Below are 19904 nucleotides of genomic sequence, written 5' to 3'. Positions count from 1 at the left end.
TACAATACTAAACATAGATGCATACAGTACATACTGATTAGTTTACAGTTCAGTATGTAAAGGCAACAACACAGACTAACCAGACTAACAGTCAGCAGATGGTCATACAGTAAATATATCTTAACTGGCATCACATTACATTATGAGCATGCACAGACAGCTCTGACCTTGAATATCAGCCTGCATCCTTTAACATCTTGACTATATACCACTACATATACATTGAGTATATATTGCTAATAGCCTGAGTAATTTCCATTCCAATTTGGAGCTTGCCGCTTCAACAGTATAACTGACATAATTACAAATTTGGAGAAGTTATGATCATAAAACCAAAAGACAGAGCGCAACCATGCTTGCCAAAAATAACAAAGAACTAAAACAAAGGCACATGTTGTGTTTGCTGAATGCAGTGAAATGGACAACCACACTCCAGCTGTTAACAGTAGGTCAAGCCCTTTCTTCATATAATCAACTTCATAAGAACCAAACTGTTTAAACAAAAATGGCTTCTTTAAATAGATCACATTATCACATGACTACAGCAAATGAAAGAATTCTTAAAGGAGCAACAAAATAAACATCCACAAGAGACTGAATAAAAAACAAGCATTATAAAACATACATTGTTGAAAATATTACTAAAAAATATAACTAAACCTAATTAAACAGCATCCAAATCAGTGAAAATGATGAGAAAAACATCAATAAACCAAATAAAATGTTAAATCAAGTGAATAAAACTGTAAACAGTGGCATCATCAATAACAAATTCCATCATTAATCGACTGTCCACGCAAAAGAACACACTAATAATCATATTTACTGTTATTATTTTGCTCTGAGCTTTGCTGCCCATAACTTTCAGACTTAATTAATTGAAATGTGATCATTTAAACCTGAAGGGGAAGAAACACTGAATTCTGGTTGCCACATCAGCTCCCTATATTTAATATGGGTCTCCCGGTGTCCTCCTCTTTCGTCAGGTGTTACAATTTCAACGATTACAAAAAAAAAAAAAAAAGTTTTGGGAAAAATCAACTCATACATTAGAAAGTTTATATAAAGCATGTTTGGTATTATTTTTCAAAATATAATAAGTGTTTATAAATTTGTTTATGAAAAGGTTTTTCTATTTTTCATATTCAGAAAGCACTGCATAAATCAAACCCATAGAAGTAAAACTACCACCTTTTGTAAAATAAACTCCAGCAGAGCAGTAGTTGTTGAGATCTAAATATTCTTTCTCTAGATTGTAATCTCAATGCCAACAGACACCACATTTATGGGCACCCTTTACCTTACATGTACTGTTAGAAATCTTATAATTACACCTTCTAACAAATCTTTCAAATTTCTATCCATTTTACAAAGTTAGGTTTGTTGCCTAATACATGAAAAATGTGTTTGTTACTTCTAAAAATGTTCCAATTCCTTCTAATGATCTCTTTAATAAAATGTGAATCACTGTTTTTAACACAAGTGGCACTGTAAAATTCTTATTAGCTTCCATGTTTAAATACATTTGTGCGTGTCGACACTGGCTGGAGTTGACCTGTGTAGTAATACCTGTGCCCAACAGTGGCTTGTGTCTCTTTCCCCACTCTATGTTGACTTCAGAAACAATTGCAGTAACTATAACATTAGGATACCCCTATCCAAGAACATCATAATTAATATATCCATCTGCCTTTGAAATAAATCATAGTTAGAACATATTCTTGCCAACCTGACCAGCTGACTCTTAATTATGTTGTTTTTGAAAACATACGGGTGAAAGCTCTTGTAATATAAGTACGTGTTTGAGAACATGGATTTTTGATAAATAATAGAATCATAACAATTACTATTCCTAGATATGGTCACATCTAAGTAGTTAACCCTAACATATGTAAATGTAAAAATAAGGGACAAATCCCTTAAAAATCAGTGACATTTAATTAGTACAAAATGTCCACATATATCGACAAATAATTCTGCCATTTCCAATATGTTTGCAGGCACACACACACACAAATAATACAGCGGGATATGAGGTACATTGTTTGTAGTATGCACATCTTTTTACAGTTTGGCATGCTTCACCCCTTTAATGCCCACAGAAGGTAACCCCTATGTAATCAGGCATATCAGTGTTAACATAAGCAGTGCACATTATTATTTCCTCCTTCTGATTATTTGTGTCTTACCATCAATAAATGGAAAAAAAACATTAATTCTATTAAAGAAGCTTAGAACACTGATGACGGACTGATGATGAAGGTGCTGGAACACTAGATATAAATTCCACAGAACATAAATGATGAGGAAGTTGAGGGAGACATTTAGACATTACATGAAATACATTCTTGTTTTCAATGCAAGGTGATAAATTTAGTGATCCTCTCTGGCTCCCTTATGTTTGGAAACAATGGCTGGTATTCACAGACAAGTGCTAATACTCAGAAGTTCACTCCACTGGGCAGCTCACACTTGGGAAGACAATGCATTACGCATCATCTTTTAATCTCCTCACTCTTCGAATAGCTGCTAATTAGCACTTTGCTATGTGCCACTTCTCCATGAATCCAAGCCAGTGCGTTTTAAATGTCATCAATGCAATGTCTGATGTGACTGCAAATACAGCAACACATTTAGGCCTGCCTAACATCCTATTATAATGTGCTACAGCTGAGCTGTCTTAAATAATCTGGCCAAACATATTGTGCTACATGTTTGTTTACATATCACAAGCTACAGTTTGCAGCTGTTTCCTTCTATAGCTTCCTTTTGTAAGACGTGTAGGTTTTCTTCTATAGCCACTGGTAGAGTACTGATGTAACTTCTCATTCTAGTTAAACATAAACCCAGTGTTATATGTATTATCTTATTTGTAACCTGTATACCATCTTCACGCGGTGAGTGTTTATAATTATCAAGTTTCCAATACTGCATCTAGTGTTGTGCAATGATTTCTGATTGCTAGTTAAAATATGTTTAATTGAAGAAAGGGGTTAAAAAGAGTGTATGTAAGCCTTAAAAGTCATTGGTCATAAGCTTCACAAACTGCCTCTAAAATTACCGACTGAAGTTTGTTTGAATCTGGTTACCACAAGACAGGGGCTAATTACTGCAACAAGTTCTCCTGCCTGTTTTCCTATGGTGTAATATTCTCCTTCAAAAGCAGTTCTGCTTCTGGATGTCAAATGACGATGAGGACGGGTCCTTCCACTGGAAGTCTAAGTAAAAAGGTACCTTCTTTTAGGAAACCCTTTGCACAACTTTGAAGAAGCTAATGACAAAGCATTTTCTCTCGAGTGAAAACTAGATATAGCTGCTAATTGCATTTTGATAGTAGAAAAACTACTTCTTGAGAAACAGATGTTAAAAATTCTAGAACTGCAAATATAGGAGCAGTGAAATGGTCAAGTTCCCTCTGAACAGCCCAAACAGTGAATCTTTTCCATTTACTTTTGTTTGAATTTCCTCAAAGAAGCCTTGTGGGAACACAGTAGTATCTGTTGTACTGGGCAGGAAAGCCTGGGCTGCCTAACTACTAGCGGACTGGAGAAACCATGCGATCGCTTTGAGATCTGGAATGTTGGGATGTTCCATCCCGGAGGGATACAACAGAAGGTCTGGAGTGGGGTCAAGTATCCATGGTAGTTAACAGAGATGAGACCAAAGAAAGGGAAACTGCACTTGGCGAAACCAAAAGGGAGCAATGAGGACAACTGTGCTCTACAACCAAAGTGTCTTCTGTATGAATTTTGGAATTAGACGTAAAGGAGATTAAGCATAAAGGAGACTGGAGGGCCAAATATGGACTACAGCATCTCTCAGTGACTCCCCCTATGGGAGGGATTACAGCAAAGAACTTGCTGTTGTGGGAAGAAGCAAAGAGGTCGCAGTAAGGTTGGCCCCAATGATGGACAATCCTCTATGCCACTCACTGACTGAGAGATCACTCATAAGGCATCAAAAGGAACCTGCTGAGTTTGTCTGCTAAAGCGCTTGGCTTCCCCCAGTACATATTTTGCCCCTTGAAAGCAGTTTGAAGAGATCACCCACTGCCACACTCTCATTACCTCCCAACAAAATAAGAAAGGGATCCCTCTTGTTTGTTGATGTACTAAACCACAGTCATGTTATTGGTTTGTATCACAATAGTCCCTAGAGGAAAAACATCTTGAAAGGCCTGCAACATTAAAAAGACCACTATCATTAGGGCAGTGAAATGTGAATTGGTCTCTTCTGAGGATCACCTGCTTTGGACCATCTGTCCCAAGAAATGCCCCCTAACTGGGAGGCATCCGTGGTCACTCTGGGAAAGAATGAAAGGACAGCCTAGGAAAACTTCATAAACTGGATCCAACAATGAAAATGATCCTTGTAAACTCAAGTGAATTTGACCAGAAAGGACAGAGGATGATGCAAAATCAACCACTGAACAGCTAGTATCCATTGAAAAATACACACACAAAACTGAGCCACAGGAACTAAGGTTATGGCTGCTGTCATAGATCTTAGGGCTTGAAGAACAAGCCTGGCTAGGGGAGAAAGGTGTGCAATAATTTGCTGCACCTGAAACTTGATTATCCTTACATGATGTACTGGAAGAGCGGCTATCTGACTTACTGTGTTCAACTGGGCACCTATGAACTCCTGGCTCTGAACAGATTGAAGATGAAATTTGCAGCTGCTGGCTGAGATTCCTAGTAATTGACACAACTAAAGCAAGTAGTTTTCGGATTCCTCTAGAAGATGTTTGTATGGGGCAGTGAGGAGGCAGTCGTCTAGATATGGAAAGACTCAAAATCCCAGCAGTCTCAAGTGAGTGCTCCCACTGCCATACATTTGGTAAACACCTGTCTGTCTCAGGTTACCATTTTTTTTTTTTTTTTTTTGTAAAGAACCCTGAATGAGTTCTGAATCCTTTCTGGTCTGCTGGGACCTCCTGGATGACACTTTTTGACTAGCAGCTTTTGAATTTCTTCAGCTGCTGTCTCTTTCTCTCTGACTGAGTGGGACGTCAGGAACCCTTCTTCTTCTGGTTTGGGGAATCTGGGAAAAATGGTAAGAAATAACCTTTGGAAGTGATTTTTAGCACCAAAGAATCTTTTGCTATCGCTGCCCAGGCAAACTGGGTGCAAACACAGGAATTAGACATGGGCAGGTGGCCAGTTGAGCAACCTTTCAGGAGTGCTGAAACGGTTTATTTAAAAAAAGACTCTTGGAAACCCTGTTTTGTGGGCCTCCCCTGCCATGAGGATGACGTCTTCCATTTGAACTCCTCCCTCTGCCTCTGGAGGAGTTATCCCCACATGAATCATGGAAAGGTCCCTGGGACTTATGGAACCACATTTTCTTGCCTCGTCTTTGATTCCTGGAAAAAGATTGTTTAGGGGTAGAAAATGTACCTCTATGGTAGAGACAAGGTCTTTCCACCCTATTCATTCCAGGAAAGCATTTCCTTTAGCGAAGGGTCAAATAAAGACATTCTATTAATGGGAGCATTAATGAAAGAAGACTTAAAAGGCACTGCAAAGTCACATAAATGCATTCATGCATGTCTCCTAATGGCTATGCATGAACCAGCTGCCTGTGAGGTGCCCTCTGCAGCATGGGATATTAGCCTCATGGACACGTTAGAGATGGATAATACAGTGTCCAGTTGTGAAGAGGATCTTGTAGCCCTCCACAGACATGGACTCAGAGAGGGATTTGGAGAGTTCCTTAGTCAAGTCCCGCTGCAGTCTTGTGAAATGTGCCAAATAATTCAGAGACCTTAAGGAAAGGTCAATGAAGCAAAAATGCGCTTTCCAATTTTGTACAACACCCTGGACTCTCTGTTAGGGGGATGGAATGAGGACCTCTGCTCACCTAGTTCCTTCTTCTTGGAACTCCCTTGTTCCAGTATGATCCATCTTTCAGTGGTGTCAAGAACTTATCAAGATGATGAGGGACGGACTTTAAAGTATCTGGTTCCATCCACACCTGGCAAGAGATTAGATCTATAAACTATTCTGCTGGACAAACCCAAAATCTTCCAGAAAGACTGATTCCTCTGGGGAAGGGGTATATGAGGATCATTCACTACTTTGTTTGAGAATCTCTAGGATGTCCTTGAAGGGGACTCCATCCAGTGGAGATCTGGGAGACCCCTCCCCCTTCATCAAAATCATATCCTCAGTGACAGATACCATAGGGGGATTACGTGTGCCTCCTTTTAGACATGCTCTTTCAAGGAACCTCTTCAGAGGGATGGTCTGAAGAGGTATCCAAAGAGAGGGTAAGTTCATTGATGGGACTGTCTCGATGCTTGACGGTGCAAGCTGTTCCAGTGGAATAGGACTGAGAAGTTCAGAGGTCAGACCCAAAAGGGAAATGATTGTAGAGGACAGAGTAGTCAAATCTCTTCACCGAGAGAAAACAGTCTCCACTACCTCAAACCTAGAAGGACTGGGAGAAACCGTCACTGGCCTCACCAGAGCCAAAACCTCTGAAACTACCACACCTCGACCCTGCTCGGACCCATGCCTAGAACAAAGAGTCAAACATCAGACTTCACACTGAGCTAATTGGAGGAAATCGGTGGAAGGGCTCCGAGCTCACTAATCTGTGATATATAACATTAAGTATCCTGTTTTTTGCTTATTTCTGAGTTATTTATAGCACTTTTATTTTACTCACTGTGTGTGAGGTATTAAGTAGAATTTTCTACAATTGTTAAACATCTGGTTGGGTTTGTTTGTTCTGATTTCCTGCTAGGAGTGTATCATATAACTTGTTTGCATTTAAAAGCATTCTCTACAGTCTCCTTAATCCGTTATCTGTTTACACATTTCTGCAGTTTTTTTTACCTAAGTAGTGTTGGTAGTGTAGCATTGTTAGGGGTTGGCCCCTTCCTTCGTGGTGAAAACTGGAGTAAAGCCACACCCCTTGTGTCACCAGTAACCCCACCCACATTCCGCCCATGTTGTGGCGTCACAATGACATCACTCGGCTGGGACCGCCCTCTTTTTTCGTTCCTGCTGCCTGCTTTCCGCTGATTTACTATGCTTTTCTGTAAAAAAAAAAAAGCATAGTAAATCAGCCTATTTACAAACTCCGATAGTCTGTTTCCTTTTTGAAACAGAATACCGGAGTTTGTACAGTGTTTTCCGGACTACCGGAGAATCAGTTTGATTTCCGGATAGTCCAGAAAAAAAACAAAGGGGTGGCAACCCTAAGCATTGTCCATATTCAGGCTTGTGTTTTGGGCCTAGTTGTTTGACAGTAGAGGCTGTGTGTCTGAGCACATGTCCCAGGCCATGATAGCTTAGCCAAAGCCAGTATAGCATTTCAGTGAGAGTGAATTGTTTGTGGTCATTGGCTGACTGGGGTTGCCTGGACTATGCCTTAGAATAAGCACCTTATTGGTTCTTTCAAGTTTTTTTTAAAGTTGTTTCAGGTTTCAACTTTGTTACTTAAGAAGTTAACTTGTGACTGTTTCTGCCATTTCACACTGAGCTAATTGGAAGAAGTAGGAGGAAGGGCACTGAGCTAACTGATTTGTGATATACAACATTAAGTATCCTGCTTTTTGCTTATTTCTGAGTTACTTGTAGCACTTTTATTTTACTCACTATGTGTGAGGTATTAAGTAGAATTTTCTACAATTGTTAAGCATCTGGTTGGGTTTGTTTGTTCTGATTTTTGTTTCCCATCCTTCCTCCCTCTTGGTATCCTGTTTTTATACTTGGTGGCTTTGCAGTTGCCCGCCTCTACTGTAAATCTGATCTGGGACACTCCTCCCAGTCTAGTCTCATAACCTCATTCTACCTATTCCAGGGAGAACATTTGAGAAGGCCAACCCAGTTAGCTTCTGCTCCTCTTTTCCCCTTTCCAAAAAAAAAATATATATTTTCTAAGCTTGTTTCCTGCCTTTCCTATAAGTTGTCTAGTCCAGATACAGATTTGCTGTACCCAGGACTGTTTGTAAGTTTATGAGCCTTCAAGCCCTTGTGTTGGAGAGAAGCCTTCTAGCTTAATTTTGTTTCTTAGAACTAGCCAGTTTTCTAGTTTCCGCACTCAAATCTGTTTCTTTGAACTCAGCACTTGTTCAGAACTCATTGTAAGCATTAAATAAGCTACAAATTACTACAACACTCAACTTTCCCTCACTTGTCTAGAGGAAAACCGTATTTTAGTACTTAATAAATAAGCAACTATCCAGGCATGTCTAAGGGACAGCTCCCGGTGTTTTCTCCTATCTACCTGATGAATCTGGGCATCTTGGGGCAATGCAGCAATTGCCTCATGTACACAGACAACCCTCTCCTCCTACCACCCAACACTACAAACTGTGAGAGATGCACTTATATAACCAAACTGGAAGCAAAGCTCTCTTCACCCAAGACTGGACTAGACAGTCAAGCAGAGAAGGTAAACACCTGCACCACACCACACTCATCACATAGTCCCTCAAAACCTACAGCACCAAAACACACACACAGAAACACAAAACACACACCTACATTCGCGGAGGCTCTCAAAAAAAATCTACCCAAGCAACAGGGACCTCCAAAGCAGAAACGCAAGTAACCTCCACCCCCCCCCAACATAACCCAAATGACACATAGCCCACAAACTCAGTGCGCCAATCATCCACAGCCCATAAGGCATGACAACGTACCCAACACTCTAGTCATAGGTGACTCTATAGTCAGGCACACTGATGTGCCACTCACCAGGTTAGACAAGGAGAAAGTTACTGTCAGCTGCCTGTCAAGTGCCAGGATCCGCCACATAATGCATGCACTCAGGTCACTCCACAGCTAGTACAAATATGAATCTGTCATTGTCCATGTTGGTGTGAATGACCTGAGACGTACCTCCCTGGACTACATGAAAAGAGACATGGAGGAGCATTCTGATCTTGTAGCCAAGGCAGGTATGACCCTAGCCCCGAGTAGCATCCTGCCATCACCCAGAATGATACCACAGTACAAGGACAAAATAATTGACTTCAACAATTGGCTAAGCTTCTGGTGTCATTCTAAGGGGATCCAGTATCTGTCTGCCTGGGATGACATGATCGACAAACCACGATGCTTTGCCAGAGATAACCTGCACCTTTCACCCTTGGGGTTCCAGATACTGGCTAAGGCTCTTGCCACCCCGTACAGTGCCTTTTTTATCCAAGATTCAAATGACAAATTTACCACTGTAACAGGTACAAGCAAGCAAAATCTGAGGGTAATGCTAGTTAATGCTAGAAGTCTAAACCTCAAAATGCACTCACTCGAGGTTCTCCTTAAAATGGAGAACATCGACATCTGTGCAGTGGCAGAGACGTGGTTCAAGGCTCCAGAGAGCACCCCTGCATTACCAGGCTATAATTCATACCACACCTTTCGGCCACCTAACCTGGACTGAAGCACTAAAGACGGAGACGTGTCCATATTCATTAAGGATATCCACACCTCCAGGCTAGTTGCTCAGCATAATGCATCTGAGATTATCCAAGTGCAACTAACTCTGGGCAAGATCACAATGCAAACTATAGCTTGCTACAGATCCCTCACCATGCCCCAAGGATTCCCACTCCTCATTTCTTGATACACTGGAAAATATTAGGGTACAACCTAACACCCTAATAATGGGTGATTTCAACTACCCCACCATTAATTGGGAAAACTACTTATGTACCAACTCTTGTGCTCAACGTTTTCTGGAATTCATAAATTCTAATGCCTTGGATTAACTTACCCACACCCCCACCAGGGGCAGCAATATCCTAGACCTGGTCATTACCAACATGGGCAAATGGTTTTCCACACCGGAGGTCAATTCCTCATTGGTCAGATCCGACCACAAGCAAATCACCATAGACATCCACATCCCAACCCCACTACCATTAGGGAAACCACTGTAAAAAATTTCTCCAAAGCCAACTTCACGCTTCTTAGGACAGAAGTGGCAAACTTCACGACACCCATGCTGACAGACAATAGCGATAGGACTGCTGAATCCTATACAATTGCATTTTATAAGCACTTACACGAGTGCATGGATTGTGCAATCCCTAACAGAACCAAGATGCTATCCTTCAAAAAAAGGAAGCCAATCTAGTGGTCTCCTGCTATAAACAAACTCTACAACAGAAGAAAGAAACTATTGCAAAGAAGAGTAAAACCCATGATTGGAGGAACTCCATGGTCAGCCTCAGTAAGAAGCTGAGATCCCTCATAAAATCCTCCAAAGCTAGTTACGAAAACAAAATCGCCACTGATTCTAAAGACAACCACAAAGCATTATATAGCTATGTCAAGAAACTCAATGGCAACACTCAGATCTGCTCTGAGTTACAGCACAATGGCACTAAATATACAGAACCAACTAATATTGCCAACATCCTTGCAGATAGGTTCAGTGCTAACTTTAGCCCTCTCTCATCCCCTAAAGGGCCCATCTCTATACTGGAAAAATACAAAGTTCCTGTAATCACGGCTGCACAGGTAAAAAACACACTCTCCAAAGCCAAGAACACAGCATCCATGGGACCTGACAAAATCCCAAGCTGCGTTCTACATGAACTAAAGAACGAACTGGCACCCCACCTAAGTACCATGTTCAATCATAGCCTCACCTCAGGCTTTGTGCGCACTGAATGGCGCACAGCAACAGTTATCCCACTCCACAAAGGGGGAGCCACCACGAAACCCCGGGAACTACCTCCCCAATTAGCCTAACGAGCCTAGTCTGCAAGGCCATGGAGCATATCATCATGGAACTTACAATGACATTGGTAATCTCCAAACTCTGGACCCTACCCAGTTCGGGTTTGTAAAAGGCAGATCATGTCTCCTAAACCTGACAGACTTCTTTGAAGTGGTCACCAAAGCCGTAGATGAGGGTAAGGTGGTTCACACAGCCTATCTAGATCTTGCCAAGGCTTTCGACACCATCCCCAACTCTGGAATTATAGACAAACTCACTAAACTAGGTATAAATACCTATGTCACAAGATGGGTTGCCAACTGGCTCACTGACAGAACCCACACTGTGAAAATAGCAGACTCTAAATCCAACTTCAGACCAGTGACAAGTGGAGTACCACAGGGTTCAGTCCTAGGTCCTCTCCTGTTTGGTATCTACTTCTCTGAAGTACAGGCCAACACAGAAGGTCTTTGGCTAACAAAATTCACAGATGACTGCAAACTAGGAGCCATAATCAAAACTCCTAACAATGTGGACATCCTACAAAAGGGCCTCACTGAGACAGATGCCTGGTGTCATAGCCATGGCCTCAAGCTCAAGGCCAAAAAGTGCACTGTCATCCCTTTTGGTAAAAACTCTGTACCCATGAACTACCACACAGGCGGTAGTCTACTTAACACCGAAAGCGTGATAAGAGACCTTGGGACACAGGTGGCAGTAGTCTCTCCTTTGATAATCACATTGCCACAGTAGTCAGAAAATCCTTCAACGTGGCACACCTCATCACAAAAGGTTTCTCATCCAGGAAAAAAAGAGGTCATTGTTCCCCTCTACTCATCACTCATTAGACCCATTATAGAGTACAATGCCCCTTTTGGTATGTACCTCACAAGACATCTACAACAACTGGAAAGGCCACAGAAATACCTCACAGAGAGGATTACCAGCCTCAAACAGATGCCCTACGCAGACCGTCTCAAAAAACTCCAGCTTTACTCTGTAGCATATCGCCTACTCAGAGGCGATCTATGCCTAACATACAAAGCTATGTTAAACCCAGAGCTGTTGGACATGCTCCACATAAAAAAATCCCAATCCCTCCGAGCTAAACACTTTAAGGACCTAAATCTTGTCACCACAATAAACAGAACATGCTGGAGGAATAGATTCCTGTCCCAGAGACTTCCCATACTCTGGAACAAACTACCTATCTATATCAAACAAAGCTCCTCATTAGCACTCTTCAAGAAAAATCTTGATGATTGGATGGGAGATAGGAAATTCACCCTGGGGATCACTTCTGTGGCTCTGCTTGACAGGGAAACAGGAAAATCATTTTCTTGGGTGGCAAAAGCCAGGGTACAGTTTGGCTAGGCTTATATAGGCCCTAAGACCAATAGCCTAGTACCTACCTATGAACCAGAGCTGTCCAATGCCAAAGGTCGAAGGGGCAGGGACAGCTCCAACATCATCATAGAGGAACCTAGCCCCCCCCCCCGATCATACACTGAGACTTTGGCTCCGAGATTCATCCCATTCCAAAGGAATCAAAACGGAACAAGTCAGGGAAGCCGTCGGATTTGAAATCTGGCCATCTTCGGATCTGACGTAGCCGCTCTCAGATCTGAGGGCACTAAAACTATGGATCATATTGGAAAAGGAGCGATCACTGTGTGAGAAGTGGCAGGAAGGCTCATGGATCCAATGAGAGATAGAGCCAGGATAACCCCCATCTGAATCTGAGCTCTGAGGAACATCCTCATCATCCTTATCCACCTTGGCTTCTGAAAGACTCCTGAAGGACCCAACAGAAGAGTTGGTGGATTGAGGCCAAGACTGTCTCGTTGGAATCCCCTGAAAAAAGAGGGAGTGGAGCAGAGGAGAAATAGGTTCTACGGGTGAACCCTGGAAGCTTCAAAGAAGCAGCAGCAGCAATCTTTGAAGAGTGGGTTGGAGACTGCTATGTGAGTCCTTCACCTTCAAAGAGACTTTAGTTGCTTTAGCGGGGGGCTGAGCCCCTGAAGAGGAGGAGGAAGATCCGTTTAGTAACAATTTGTTTCTTTGGCCTCTAAGGGTCCTACAATTAAATGCAGCACAAAGGGAACAGTCACTGTTAAGTTGTGAAGCTCCTAGACAGCAGACACACTCCCTATGGGCATTGGAGTTAGGGATCTTATACCCACAGGAAGTGCATTTTTTAAAACCTGTCAGCTTCTAAGTCATAATTCAAAAATAACAACAGCCGAATTAAATTTAGAAAAGGAAAAAAGGAATTTTTTTTAACTACCAGCAATGGTAAGAACAGAATACCCTCTAGAGGGTAGAAAGGAAAAAAGGGTACAGACATGCACCAACAATGGTACTGAAAGCTACCAAAGGTGGAAGGCAAGTAAGAAGAGCAGAAAAACTATCGCTAAAGAATTCCGCAAAAATTTAAGAACTAAGGGAGGAAGATGTGCAATAGATAATACTGTAAGAAAAGTTTTTTGGAAAAAGTACTTATAATATGCAGAAAAAACACCCACAAAAGCTCTCACAGAAGGATTCGCATCTCTTGCGTTATGCTGACAAATGAGATTTTAGGTACAGCTTGTTGACTAGGGCATTATGAGTAGAGGGAGGAGCTCGAGAGTTGGATCTGATACCCAGTCGTTGACGAACAAACGAAAAGAACATTAGATCTCACAGTTCCCTTAACAAAAAGATCTCAAGTCTCAGATCCCTACGCTACTCTGATAAGAGTGCAAATAAAGGTGATAGATATGTACATATAAAAATAAAATAAATCATAAAATATGCCAACTGACTCATCTTTAAAATATTACTCCATTAGGCAGAGCAATTTGGTCAGAAGAGACTTGATCAGAACAGATACAATTAAAAAAAAGCTCTCATATGAAATACAGGTCATGTCATACATAAGGGCCCAATCATAATCAACCACAATCTTACCTTGCTTTAAATGTAGCAAACATATGCATTAATAAACAAAAAATCCATACAATATCACAAGAAAAACAGCAAAAATATAATCACTACACTAATAAAGTACCTAAAAAAATGTATCAACGTCTAACTTAATGCAGTAAGTAAAATCAGTGGCAAAACATAGGGTGCATCTACTGTGGGCTCCAGTGAGAATGTACCAAAACAAATATACAATATCACTGTAGAATATTGAGCCAACAATTACATGAATAAATCAACCAAGTGGAACCTCACTTAAGTGGGCTAAGTTTCAGAACACACTTGATGCTAAAACTGTCATTCAAACTGAGGGCTACCTTGCATCAAAGATTATTGGCCAATATAATTCCCTAGATTCTAGAATGCAATCAAAGCCATTAAAAAAGGTGCAAACTAACGCCACTGTTTGTGCTTTTTTTAAACTGTATGTTTTCTGATGAAGTATTTTCTGTTTAACAAGAAGAAAGTGCTCAAATTGACATACTAAATATGTATTAAAGGTGTTCCATGGACATGTTTTTTGTTTTATTTTATTTTAATAGATTAAAAGCTATGCCTTTCTACTCACCGTCATTCAGGCTCTTGAGAGTTTTTCTCTGTTTAATCTTTAAATGTTAGCCTTACAATTTTATGAATGATCCAGCACTCAACTCCCTCATCTAAACAAAACCAACAAAACCAGTGGGTTAAAACAAACACCTGCTCTAGACACCTAAATCTAAATTAAAACCAGATGGTAGGACAGATACCTCACAAAACATAGTCCCCATTTGTGGAACAAGCTACCCTTACATATCTAGCAGGATGCTTCCCTAGCATCCTTTAAAACCAGTCTGGATGACTGAGTAGGTGACTGCAAACTTTCAATGGGGAAATGTAGGGAAATTCTACTTAATGGGGGACATTGCGTTTCTCCTTCATAATGGGTAGTGTGGCTGAGCTTCTCAATGATCTCCTCGACTGTAAGCTTAGTACAAACCTATGAACATAGATGAGGCAGCTGACCAGGTAAGGGTAAATGTGAAGGCCTTTAGTTCTGAAATAAGCAATTATTAGAGCCAGACACTCAGTAACTACCGTGGATGAAGTAGCCAATCCAAAGTGTGAGGAGGTAAACTGATAGTTTAAAGCACCTTTCAACACAGTACTAACATAGAAAGGGGAGGAAGTGTCACAAAAGCAGAAGAGATGGGTAGGTACTCAGGTTATACACAGAAGGTAAAAAGAGGAACAGAACACTGCAAAGCAAGCCATAAGGGTAACTCAGAGACTGCAGGAAAGGGGCGATGGATAGTTTGGCTTAAAGTAAACTCAGATACCACTTCAAGCATAAAAAAAAAGGATTAGTTCTCAAAGAACCCTGTCCCTATGGAAAGTGAGATGGTGCTGACTCGCCATAATACCCTTCTTGCAGAGGTCAAAGCAATCAGTAAAACTGTTTTCCATGTTAAGAACCTTATGTCAGCCACCTTAACTTGTTCAAATGGAGCAAGTGTTAGCTTCTCTAACACAAGATTAAGACTCCAGTTTTATTGGAGGCCTACTATGCCAATACCCTTTAAAAAACATTCTGACATGAGACTGCACTGAAAGAGAAGGATCCATGGGCAGACATGATGAAATGGCTGATACATGAACCTTGATAATGGAGTAAGAAAGGCCATAGGACAGTAACTCATACAAATATTGTAAAACCAGAGAACAACTGGCCCTGAATGGGTGCTTGCTACGTTGTTAGCACCAACTAGAAAACTTTTTACATTTGCTAATATATGACTTTCTAGTAGCAGGATTTCTTGCCTCCATTAGTACATGTTGCAAGTCCTCAATAAACAGGTGCCTAAAAGGAATTAAGACCCTATCATCTAGGCAGTCAAATGATGTCAGGGTGCATTAAACAACTCTTTTTAAGTAGATATAGTCTGTGAAGAAGCTTTTGGTAATTGCACCTGGCCATTTCCAAAAGAAGGGAGAACCATGCTTACCTGGGCTAGAATGGAGTCAACACAATGATCTTGAGGCATTCCTTCTGAATCTTCAGAAATACACTGGATATCAGTGCAAATGATGGGAAAGTATATAGGAAGATTCCTGTCTACGGAAATGAAAATGTATCAGTCTTCCATGCCTTCTTGCTGGAACAGAATTTTGCCAGTTGATTGTTGAGAGAGAAGGCAAAGAGGTCTAAATGAGGAACTCCACATACATGAATCAAATCTTGGAAGACGCCCCAAGCTAGTTTCCATTTTAAGTGTCTGCCCTGGTCCTGCTAAGCTTGTCTGCCAGACAATTTTGCTCTAACAGAATGTAGGATGCCTGAGACTGTGTTGTGAAGCTACATCCCAAATTAATATGGTTAGTTTTGTACAGGGAGGTAAATCTCATTCCCCCTTGCTTGCTGATGTACCACAGGATGGTGGTATTGTCTGCAACCACATGAAGAGGTCCAGGTGATCAAAGATGGCTCACAGAATTGAGTGCCTTGATCATGGCAAGCATCTCTCCGATACTTAGATGCTTGCATCTGTCCTTGGTGTCCTACACCCCATGCACTTTTATCCCTCCTGAAACTGTTCCCCAAGCAAATTTCAAGGCATTCGTGGTGACTGACTATTTGAAGAAGGGAAGGAGAGGGGGAGACCTGGATTTGAGAATATCGGTTATCTCCACCAAATGATTTCTCTTTTGACAAACCCCAGCACTGGGATTTGAAAAGATAAAGGGTGTTGGTGCTGGGACCACACAGACCTCAGCTACCACTGTATCTATCTCATTTGGGGTCCTGTCGGGGGCATCAAGAGACTCAAAATCCATTGGTATGCCCTCACGGTGTCTGAAGTTTGAGTGCAAAACCTTAGATGGAGGTCAGGGCTTAGAAAAATAACTGAGTTGGCCATGTGAGAGGTCTAAGGCACAAGGCAAGCATGTCCTCAGAAGCCACACCTCTTTTCCTGCCCAGCCTAATGTCACCTCTCAGCACACTGATGAGGTAGGGCCAAAAAAAGTCTACTGCATGCCATGAATGAGGATGCAGGCACCCACTCTGCTCCACCTCCGTTAATGGCTTCCACTTCCCCTTCCTGGTTTGCTTTGCAGTCATATCCAGGAGATAGCACTAGACCAACGTTGCTCTCCACTTCCTATTCCATCTCCATCTGCACCCTTGAAATGGAGAAAGGGTATTGCCACAGTTAGAGGGATGCTGCATTAGGCAGAGTACCTGGCATGTTATGGTCAAAACTGCAAAGCTCCAGGATTCCCCCACCCAAAAATGACAGGTGTTAGAGTACATCTCAGATGTGTAAAACAATGCATGAAACAGAGTTTGAAAACATTTTTTTTTACATACATCAAAAAACTGTGGTACAAATAATTAATACTCACCTGTGTTAAAGAAAATAAAATAACAGAAAAAAAGGAAAAAGAAAACTTAAATACATATATTTTAAATGTAAACAAATACAGGGAGTTAAAATATGCAGAAATTAAACAGGAATAAAAATTCAGAAGGTACAGCTTAATTGTTCAGTCATCCTGCAATTGAGTTCGAACAAGTTGCAACGTAAAGTAAAATATTTAACCAAGGGAAAAACACGGACTGAAAAAAGAAACGAATACCTTTAAAATAAATGTTTTCATCATGAAAAGTTTATACATTTTGTAGATCTATTCACTTCAGCTGGAGGTTGCAAGTCAGCTGCAAACAACATTTCAATTATCATTCAGTACTGTGCCACTCAGCACTGTGGTCAATATGTAAAAGGTAATCAAATAATCTGGATTTCACAACTGTGCAGACCAAACAAGGATTTAAGATGGCACAAATTTCTGCAAATCACGTGTACCGTGATATCCCTTCAAAGAATCCACCTCCAGCTAAACACCTGACAAACAAGAACACTATCAGGAAACACCACAGCACCAGAAAAATCAATGTGAAAGACACAAGCACAAGGACAAACCACAGCACCTGACAAATGCAGTTTCCTTACCTACTGCTTATGAGTGAAGCCCATTATGGAAGTACAATCAGATGCCTCCAGATGTGCATCATACACCATTTCAGCAATCATAGGAAGTTACTAGGCTACTGGCCTTGAGGCCCTTACAAGCCTAGCTAAGAATTTAGCCCATGTTCCAACAAGTCAGCACCCTATGCCACTGTCCAGCAAGGACACTGGTGGAATATCGGGGTTTATTTTTTGTTCCCCATCCAGTTATCCAGGTTGCACTTAAAAAGGGTTAATGAGGTACTCTGATTTACATGGAGAGGGAGTCTATTCCACAAAAGGGGGAGTCTCTTGAACACAAATCTGTCCTGCCAGCAAGTCCTATTGATGTCACAGACCAGGCAGAGGTCGCACGTGCGGGTTATTCAAGATGAACCCACTTGCGGATATGCAGCAGTTCCATCAGGACGGGGTCTGAGATTGCTTTGTGTGCCAGACAGAGGTCACCTCTGAGGAGTCTGTAGGAGACTGAGTAGAGGGACAGGGCTTTTAGCCTACCTCTGTAGGGTAGATGTTTGAGGCCCTGGATTTTCCGGGTGAGGAATCTTTCTGGTCTCTCCAGCTGCTGCATGTGCTCTGTGAGGTATATTCCGAAAGGGGCATTGTACTCAACAATGGGTCTTATAAGGGAAGACTACAGGGATGTTATGACCACCTTGTCCCTGGATGAGACACCCTTACTAATGAGATGGGCCATGTAGAAAGCTTTCCGTACAACGGAGGCAATATGGTGGTCAAAAGTCAGTTTGCTATCAACCTGGTTGCCCAGGTCCCTCAACTGATTGCGTGCTAACGACCTTATTATCAATGTGATAATTTGTGGGGACGTCACTCTCCCCAGAGGGGACGATGATGCATATTTTGGCATTCAGTTTGAGGCCATGTTTCTGGCACCAGTCATTTGTTTAGGTGAGACCCTCTTGGAGGATGTCCACATCACTAGGAGAATTGATGACAACTCCCAGCCTTGCAGTCATCTGCAAACTTGGTCAGCCATAGCCCACTAGATTTGGCCTGCACCACTGAGAAGTATATCCCAAACAGCAGAGGCCCCAAAGACCAATCCCTGGGGTACACCGCTTGTTACAGGTCTACTACTTGAGGTGGCCTCCACTATTTTGACTAGGTGGGTTCTATCAGTGAGCCAGTTTGCTACCCATCTGGTAACATATGGATTGATGCCTAGTTGAGAGAGTTTATCTATTATACCTGAGTGGGGAATAGTATCGAAAACTTTGGTTATGTCAAGGTAGGTGGTGTGCACAGTCTTCCCCTCGTCTATGGCCTTTGTGATTGTCTCCAAGAAGTCGACCAAATTTAACAGGCATGACCACCCCCCTGACAAAACCAACTGTTGTGTGGGATCGACTGTCTGGAGGTTGCCAATGTCCTTGTTAATGAGGTCCATGATAATCCACTCCATGGTCTTGCAGATAGTACAGTTTTGTACCTACCATAAATGTAGATGTTCAAGTGTATTCACTGCTGCAGTCATTACACTTGGGTTATCCTGCCATCAGGTGGTCCCGCAGTCGGCCAGAGTTCCAAAGTCTTGGTCTGGCGTCGGCTGCTGTCGCTTCTTCCCTGACGTCAGTGCGCCAGAGGTATACAAGATGCAGCCGACGCCATTTTCTTCAGTTTTTCTTGCCCCAGATGTCAGGTTCCCCCCAAAAAGGTAGGCAATACATATTGCTAATAAAACATACATAAAAAATAAAAACAATACCTTCAGTTACAAGCAAATACACCACATAGGTTGTATAGGGTAGAAAGGTATAGATAAGTCCCAGCTAAGAAAGTGGAAATGGAGGGAGGGTAACCTGGACTGCAGCAGTGAATACACTCGAACATCTACATTTATGGTAGGTACAAAACTATACTATGTTCATCGTGTTTCACTGCTGCAGTCATTACACTTGGGTTGAATCCCAAAACTGAGGTTAGGTGGCTGGGTCTATAAAGGATTCGGGGTGGCTATGAGGCCCTGCAGCACTGCAGTGGCAAAGCCAGCTCTGGATTTAGAGTAAAGAGGCAAGTGGTAATGCTTGGTAAAGGTGTGCACTGAACTCCAAGTTGCAGCTTCCAAAATATCCTTGGTAGGTACTCCTCTAAGGTAGGCAGTTGAAGTGGCTGTTGCCCTGGTAGAATGTGGCCTAATGTTGCTAGGTACAGTTTTTCCATGCTGTGTGTAGCAGAAACGGATACAGTGTCCTATCCATTTTGAAATTGTCTGCTTTGAAATAG

At 41.8% G+C, this 19904-nt stretch overlaps 1 protein-coding gene across 3 annotated transcripts in view; it reads right to left on the bottom strand.

Annotated features, from left to right (window-relative positions):
• Window positions 1-19904, bottom strand: part of AQR (aquarius intron-binding spliceosomal factor) — a 2539865-nt gene that overhangs the window by 51303 nt on the left and 2468658 nt on the right. The window lies entirely within an intron of this gene.

The sequence above is a fragment of the Protopterus annectens genome, chromosome 6.part0 (assembly GCF_019279795.1).
Source record: "Protopterus annectens isolate FY-2018-M chromosome 6.part0, PAN1.0, whole genome shotgun sequence".
In the NCBI taxonomy this organism is placed as follows: domain Eukaryota; kingdom Metazoa; phylum Chordata; order Ceratodontiformes; family Protopteridae; genus Protopterus; species Protopterus annectens.
Note: the sequence above shows the minus strand (reverse complement) of the source record. Positions and strands in the feature narration are given on the sequence as shown.